Below are 8,985 nucleotides of genomic sequence, written 5' to 3'. Positions count from 1 at the left end.
GGCACTTGGTATTAATCAAGTGACATAGCGATCGCAAATTCTGTCCGTCTGTCTGTCTGTCCCGGTTTTGCTACTTCAGGCACTTCCAGGCAAGCTAGGACGATGGAGCATGTGTATCAGGGACCGGACCACATTAAATTAGAAATAGTCGTTTTCCCGATTGGACCATCTGTGGGGGGGAGTGGGGGGCCGGTTAATCTGGAAAAAATAGAAAAAATGAAGTATTTTAACTTACGAACGGGAGATGGGATCTTAATAAAATTTGATTTTCGAAAGGATATCGTGTCTCAGAGCTCATATTTTAAATTCCGACCAGATCCGGTGACATTTGAGGGAGTTGGAGGGGGGAACCTAAAATCTCGGGAAACGCTTAGAGTGGAGGGATCGGGATGAAAACTGTTGGGAAAAAAAAGATTAGAAGTCCTAGGTACGTTATTAACATAACCGGAACGGATCTGCTCTGTTGGGGAGGGGGGTTAATTCTGAAAAATGAGGTATTATTAACCTACGAATGAGTGATCGAATCTTTTTGAAGTTTTGAAGGATATCGTGTCTCAGAGTTGTTATTTTAAATCCCGACTGGATCTGGTGACATTGAGGGGGGGCCTAAAATCTTGGAAAACACTTAGAGTGGAGGGATCGGGATGAAACTTGGTGGGAAAAATAAGCACAAGTCCTAGATACGTGATTGACATAAACAGAACGGATACACTCTGTTCGGGGGGGGGGGTTAATTCTAAACAAATTAGAAAAATGAGGTATTTTTAACTTACGAATGAGTGATCGGATCTTAATGAAATTTGAAGTTAGGAAGGATATCGTGTTTCAGAGCTCTTATTTTAAATTCCGCATTTATGTCATGGGTGTGTATATTGGTTCTTATGAAAGGGATGCTCGTATAAACTTCAGGGTGGGCTAATTTGATTGGAATTTGAAAATTATAGTTCAGTTTTGTAAGATTCAAAAGAATTCCGAGGGCAATTAGCCCCCCTCTCCCACGCCCTTTTTCTCCAAACCCATCTGATAAAAATTTTGAATTAGCCATTTTGCTAAAAATAGTTCAGATGTCAGATAAGAAAAAATCCTGTGTCAACGCAACCCCCCAGGGCCCGGGGTAGGCGTTGTAAGTTATGGTATGTGGGCATATATGGCTCTTATGGAAGAAATGTTCATATATACTTCGGAGAGGGCTCATTTGATTGGAAGTTGAAAGTTCCGGTTAACTTTATAAGCGTCAAAAGAGATCAGAGGGCAAATACCCTCACCCCCTCTACGCCCTATTTTCCTCCAACCCATCCGATAAGAACTTTGAGATAGCCATTTTTCAAAAAATTTAAAGATTATATAACAAAAACTCTGGGGTCAACACAATCCCTCAGGGCGCGGGGGCAGGCGTTGTAAGTTATGCCCTGAGGGCATATATGGTTGTTATGGAAGGGATGCTCGTATATACGTCAGAGAGGGGTCATTTGACTGGAAATGGAAAGTTTTAGTTCCTTTCTTAGAGTCAAAAGAGATCGGAGTGCAACTACCCCCCCACGCCCCTCTTTCCCCAAATGCATCCGCTAGAAATTTTGAGATGGCTATTTTGTTAAAAATAGTTCAAAGGTCAGATAACAAAAACTCTGATGTCGACACAAACCCCCAGGGTCCAGGGGTAGTCATTGTAATTTAATTCGCCAGGGGCATTTATGGTATTTATGCAAGGGATACTCGTATAAACTTCAGAAAGGGTTTATTTGATTGGAAATTGAAAGTTCTAGTTAACTTCAAGATTAAAAATAGCTCAGAGGGCAGCTATCCCTCCACCACGCCATTTTTCCCCAAATGGATCAAATAAAAATTTTGAGATAGCCTTTTTTGTCAAAAATAGTTCAAAGGTCAGATAACAAAACTCAGGCGTCGAAACATCTCCCTAGGGCCCGAGGGCAGGCGTTGTAGACTATGTCCTTGGGGCTTATATGGTTCTTATGGAAGATATGCTCCTATAAACTTCAGAGAGGGCCCATTCATTGGAGATTGAAAGATCCAGTTTACTTTTTAAGAGTCAAAGGTGCTCGGAGGACATCTAGCCCCCCGACGCTCTTTTTCCTCCAAATGCATCGGATAAAATTTTGAGATGGCCATTTTGTTAAGAATACTCAAAAGATCATATGGCAAAACCCAGGTGTCGAAAAAAAAACCCTGGGCCCGGGAGCAGGTGTTGTAACTTGTGCCCCGGGGGCACATATTTTTCTCATGGAAGGGATGCTCGTGTAAACTTCAGAAAAAGCTCAATTTGTTGGAGATTGAAAATTCTGTTTCACTTTTTAAGAGTCAAAAGAGAACTGAGGGCAACTAGCCCCCTCCGCACGCCCTTTTTAACCTAAATGTATCAGATACATATTTTGAGATAGCCATTTTCTTAGAAAAAGATTGAAGGTCAGGTAATAAAAGCTCTGGTGTCGACAAAACCCACCAAAGCCAGGGGCAGGCGTTGTTTACTTAAAAACTTAGATTTTGTGATTTGCGTGGCAACTTCGATTTACGTTGCAGGGGCTGTAAATTATGCAATTGGCATATTAATACTTTGATACTCCTTGTTTACTTTGGTGCTTTCTTTACTTTTCTTTTCTTTACTTTTATATTGTTACTTTAACACTAGTTTTGATACTTTGATGAGCGTTTGATCTTGAAAAAAAAATTGATTTTGAAATAAGGAATTTTTTAAACTTGAAACTTTTTGCAATAATAAACGAACGAAAATTAATAATCATAAAAAAAACTTTACAGAAAAGAAGTTTTTCAGAGAAAAGTAAAGCTATATTACACTTAAGATCAGCAGTTACATATGTCTGTTAAAATTCAAACTCAAAACGACCAGAAGTAAACGATTAAAGAATAAATGCAACCCAAAACGAACAGAAATTAAATAAACAATCAATGCAAACAAACATACAACAGATACTAATATAAATGAACAAATAAATCTTAAAACGAGTAAAACTTCAATTCAATATGCAATTCTAGCTTGAAACGAACAAAAAACACTACAAACAAGAGTTTGGGTATCGCCTCCTTCTCTCACTGTAAAAGCCTAAAACCTACTTCGTCATTGGCGCTTTACTGAATACGAATTATATTACAAATATTTTCTTTTGTACTTATTATTGAAAATAAATATAAAAGACACCCTGACTTAAATGTAAAATATCGTCGGCATAATCTAATAAAGAGAGATCTTGACCAAGATACAGAAAGCTCGGCTTAACCACGTGCTGAGCTTCAACTACATTATGATTGAACAAAGGTGGCGAAGAGATAGCTCCTTGACTAATCTCTTTTCGAACTGGGATAATGGTAGAAAGAATTTTTATCCAACTCGGTAGACTAATTTTAATCTTCACTTTAAGTTTTCAATACAAATCACAGAAGGTGAGGGCTACTGACTTGTCAAGACCGCGGCTATATGCGCTTAACAGGAGATGACTATGAATACCGGGATCGAATGCGTGACTTACATCTAAACCTGCAATAATACTAGATTGATCGATTCGCTGACACTTCATGAGGATATTACACATAAGGTTATGCACATGTTCTGTACTGTTGCCCTTTTTGAACCCAAGCTGGTTGCTGGGCGTGTAACAAACTCAGTTTATTTCATTAATTACTAGTATTTCAAACATTTTACAGAAAACCAAAGCAATAGTTATTGACCTATGCGAATTGCACTGAGATAGGTCTTTCCCCTTTTTGACAACTGTAGTGATGATACCGATATCAAAAGAATCTGGCACTAAGCCCCACGAGCATATCATTTGGCACATTAAAATTAAGTGCTGAAACAGCATCGAACTGCCATTCACCAGATGCAAGCCACAAATATTATCAACTCCCTTTGAGTATTTTTTTTTTTACTTTGCTAATGGCATCACAGACACTGAAGAAAGTTACTATAAAGCCTGGACTTTTAAGTCGAAAAACAAAAGCTGACTATCGAAACCGTTTAGAGGAGTCAACGACTGCTGACATGTTGCAATGCAAGTACGAAATGAAGAAGGTCGACACCACTCCCATATCAACGAATTGGATTTCTTAAATGCGAAAAACCCTAATATAAACGTAAAAAAATGCTAAGTTTAATGCTACCTCTTAAGATGCACCCTTGCTGGTGCCCCAGCTCTGGTGTTTTTTGTTAGTAGCTAAATCATTGATGAACGAAACAAAGCATTAATTGACATTCTGTCTCATTTGTGATTATGCCGTACAGATTATTTTTTTTTTGACACTTCTATATTTTTTTTTTTGGGGGGGGGGTGGCATTGCACATCTTTGGCCCAGGCAAAACCATGTCTGGCTTTTTTATTCCATTCTCGAAGTTTTCAGTCGCATAAAGTTTAGAAGCAGTCATTACTAAGACAATAAATCCTATTCACGTTGTTTTGTCAAGAGAGAGTTAGAGCGCTCCATGTTAGCGGAGAAGTGTAGAACCCAGTGCGACTGCAATTAATCTCATGTTAATAGCTACTAACCATAATGGTGCAATGGCCTCTGTACTCAAGACGTAAGATTAAGGATGAGGTTTTTAACTTTGGATTCATGTTCTATTGATTTTATTTCCAAGAATGCGTAATGGGTTCTGGTGACCTACATCTTGATCCCCATTTTAGGGTTTCTTCATTAGTCACAATCTATGTTGGGCTTAGATATATTAGCAGTTTCAACTGTCACTGCCGATTCACAAAATGCTTTTGCTCGTGCCAAACCATGGGAGCTTTCAACTGGAGATACCTGATATCTAGATCTGACGCTGACTACACCAAAAAGTCAGTCTCCATCTGGCATTCTTAGCAAATTAGAATGGAATAATGCCATTACTTTAAAAGTGGGGCCAAATTTTTTTTTCAGTTTCTCTGGATTAGGAGAAAAAGGAAGTGACATCGATCCTCATTTAACTTTTGTAGAAAGTACCAAATAGAAACTGGTTCTAAGCCGGGTGAGAATAGCTGCTTTACTTCGGAAGGAAGAAGTAAAGGCGCCATACAGCCTTGTGGAATCTTATAGTTTACTGAATGGATTCGAGTTTGGAGAAAAATCTAGTAACCGGGAAGTGCATCGTCTTTGCGTTTGGTCCATTTTATAAGATACATTATAATAATCTAGCCGTAGGTAATTGAGTCAGCGCTTTGACTTGAGCTCAATGTTTCTTTTACATGATTATATGGACTATTTTATGTCAATAGAAATAAAAAAAAATCTGGTGAATATTTTGTTCTAATCAAACCTTAAAGCCGACAATTATTTTTTTATAATTCCAAAATAATTATAGAACCTGTTTCGGGTTTGCAATCTAGATTGCTATACTTGACACTGTTGTTGTAGGGTATCAAAAAATAGAGCAAAAAATTTTCTGTTCAACAGTCAGAAACTTATTTCTATAATATATACTTCCCGACTGCAGTCCCTTCAAATACTTAACATATTTGTGTTCCAAAGTCAAAAATTTCCTCAAAAGACTAGATCCAGCTGTAATTGGAGCGTGTGAAAATGCATAAATTACAGCAAGGGACTAACCACGCGGATTGTTCAGGAGCGATTCAGTGAAGTATTAGTTGGTTGTAACCTGTTCAAACAGAGTCTAGAGAATAAGTAGGGTGCAGACATCAAACTGTCGGTTAATAAATATACATACAAAATTATATTATATAAATAATTACAAAAAGAATTGATAAGGATGGCCTGTGCCTAATCTTATTTTGAGTGAGAAACCCTTTAAGTTCAACCTTCTTATATTTTTTTAGTTGAAGCGACAAAGAAAACTGATACCTCTGTGTTTGCCCGATTTGCCGCCTAAGAAAAAGAATTTACTAGGGAGTAAAATGCTTGGACTTTGGCTAGGCCTAAAAAGTGCAAAGTAAAACCGAGGTTTTGCAAACGAATGGCTCATTAGTAAAACTGAGGATAGAATTCTATTAAAACGGGGAAAACAAACGTAGGCTATCTATTTCACTCATCTAGATCACAGATGGCAATAAAGAGAATTATACCATTAGTCTATCTTGAAAAGGAAATAAAGGTTGTTTACTAGGCTATTTAGGGTGTGTTCCAGCTGACGGTTTTTCAGTAACTGCAGTAACTGCGCGGTAACTGCCCATTTCTAACTGCGGTAGAGCCAGTGGGAACGGCACAGTAAGCTGACTAGCAGTAGCGTCATTTTCGAATTAAATGCACGTCCTTAAATTTAAGGGACAGTTTAATGCTGATTAGTATAATTTTTTTATTCCTTCTGTTTCAGAGCATTTAGAGAGGTTCTAAGCCAACCATGGGCATTTGGCTGTCACAAGTGATTTTGCTCAAATGAGCTGGTGAAAAATAAATAGATCATATACTTTTTTTATTATTTGAAGACTAGAATATCACATAACTAAGCATTCAAATAGCTTGATTGTATCTTAAGCATATACAATCCCTGATGGAGTTTTGTTGATACCTGTCTTAAATTGATTTGTCTAAATAAAATGGGGCTATAGCATTTACAAGATAGTAGTGGGACAACTATAGCAAGTTTTTTTTCAATATTCTACTTTTTTAAAAATAATTATTGTTCTCTGGTCAAATTTGTGTTCCTTGCTAAGTGGTAGGCACTCTGGGCTGGAATGCTTTGTCCAAGGGGTACAGGTTTAATTCCTGGCATTGTCAGTTTATTTTGTTTTGGATAGGGGTTGGTGATATGACTAACCTCAGCTAGAATTGGCCTAACTTTAAATGAGTACAGATGGAAATCTAGGGACAGTAAGAAGGAAGGGCATGCAAGAGCATAGGCTGGCTGGTCCCTAGCTTCCTATTGCACTACCTGGCTAAAAGACCACCAGGTCCTTTACTGGCCTACTGACTTAGCCATAGAAACTTTCTTTCAAACCCATTAAATATAAGTAAAAATGAAGAATACCAGTATGATGGTCCTTCTATTTCCCTGAAATGTGGATGTATGGACAAGAGTGTGGGTCATGAGAGATAGCTTGTGAATGTAATTGGGGTGAATGTGCTGCAAGATTTAAAAAATTTATGACTGTTGCTCAGGTTGGCAACTGAACACAGAAGTATAATTTTGTTATTTGTTTTTCTTTGTGACTATCATGCTTATTTAATGTCCAGTATTTTAAAGTTAATCTTCTTTAATTTGTCTTTAATTGCCATGGCCCTAGGGCTTAAATACAATAAAACCTACTTATATCTATTGATTTTCTTTAAATAGATAGTAGCTCTATGTTTCCTAGCTTCAGTAAATTTAAATGTAATTGTGAGACCAGGTATTACAAAGTAGGTGAAAACTTGCAAATGAACCTCTGGTATCAATAAAAATTTGTAAGAAATGGATATCAATTTAAAGATTAAAAAAACTGTTAGAAAACAAAGAAGACAAATGAATAAACAAAATTACCCCTTTACAACCATTTAATGAATTGTCACAAATATAGGTCACCCTTAAGATTGAAATGAACAAAACTTTAATTATGAATCCATTTTCCTTTAAACAGACTGAAGGGGCAAACCTCCAAGCTTTGACAAATTCAATCTCACTTTTGGGCATTCTCACCTTTCCTTTTCAAAGGAAACTTTCTTTGGATGTTTCCCATCCAACTAAAAACAACATGGACAGTATCAGGTACAAGTGACCTTCTACTTAGCCTACATACCAAAGGGAAAAGCATGCATCTCTATACTATAATTTACCTCCAACCTGCCTAATGTGCAAATATATAGCCAAAATTATGTAGTTCCAATGTATTCTGTCACCTGTTACCTTTCCTCCCATTCTTGCTTTGTTTCAGTTGCTTCAATTAACAGGGAGTTAAAGGTTGAGGGATAGATTGGCAGAATCAATGGGAAACATGTAACTTCAGCTATAAATATTTTTGAAGGTCATCAAAGATCAAGGCCCTCTAGAGCAAGAATGAGTAGAGATGTGTACTTTGAAATACCTTCCCAGGACATACTTTAGCCTGTAGACCCATCCCTGAAAGTTTCATTTTCCTAACCTAACCCATTTCAGTGATAGCAAGAAGTCAATCAACTAGAATTTTACTGGATAAAATTACCATCCTTTGGAATAGACTCTGAATAGTCTACCCTAGCCTACTTCTTCAATAGGATTAAAGACAGTCTCAGAATAATGATTTGGCAGCCCATAAATCCTCAACTTATCTGTAATACTTCACCTAGGCCTGTTTACAGAGCCTAAAAGGAGTTAATGCTTAAAATGCTACCATGTGGCAATTTAATGGAGCCTCAATGTTACCTGGAAGAAGTCAATCCTTAGAATGATTCCAAATGGCAATTTAAGGTAATAATTATGCCTGGATATGCCAGAAAAATGGAAATCTTTAAATTAAATAATAAGTTTTTCATTGATTTAACCTACTTGCTAATAGATAGCCTACTACTCAGGGTGTCCTTTAATGTTGATTCAAAAATATGGTGATTTACTAACCTGGCTCAGATCCCTCTTTCTTTTGCAAAATCATTGTCCCACCTTCTTCCAAGCAAATAACTTCATATTCCATTACTTCATTCTTGTCCATATTTATTTTTTGTTGAATGAGATTTTTGTTGAAGAAGGTGAATTATGTACTTTCTGCGCTAACCATTCTTTTGAGCACGGTAAGAAAATCACTTACTGCAGTTACTGCCGGCAGTAACTATTCTCGTTCCCAGTGGGTTGGGCAGTAACCATTTTCCCGCTAGGAACGGAAATAGTAACCATTCGGTTACTACAGTAAGTCCCTGGAACACACCCTTAGTTCAAAATGAGAATCTTGCCCATAGTCACAGTAGCCTACAAATTTAGGCTGTAAACCATCCACATTATAAATGTATATTTATACTTTGCCAACTGTTGCTCATTATTAATCTGTAACAAAAGAGTAGTCTAGCAGCCTACTCAATAGGTCTATTCAACATTTTTTGAGTCTAGAAGTAGTCTAATTCTCAACTACATTCCCA

At 37.2% G+C, this 8,985-nt stretch overlaps 1 protein-coding gene across 1 annotated transcript in view; it reads left to right on the top strand.

The window, feature by feature from the left end:
• The first annotated feature begins 8,681 nt into the window (after window positions 1-8,681).
• LOC136038612 (zinc finger protein 501-like) overlaps window positions 8,682-8,985 on the top strand; it is a 33,918-nt gene continuing 33,614 nt past the window's right edge. Inside the window, exon 1 of the mRNA XM_065721830.1 lies at window positions 8,682-8,855. The gene's annotated coding sequence lies outside the window, so the exon portion shown is untranslated. The remainder of the gene's footprint in view (window positions 8,856-8,985) is intronic.

The sequence above is a fragment of the Artemia franciscana genome, chromosome 18 (genome assembly GCF_032884065.1).
Source record: "Artemia franciscana chromosome 18, ASM3288406v1, whole genome shotgun sequence".
NCBI classification, from domain to species: Eukaryota; Metazoa; Arthropoda; class Branchiopoda; order Anostraca; family Artemiidae; genus Artemia; species Artemia franciscana.
The sequence above is the reverse complement of the archived record's forward strand: the minus strand, read 5'-3'. Positions and strand labels throughout refer to the sequence as shown.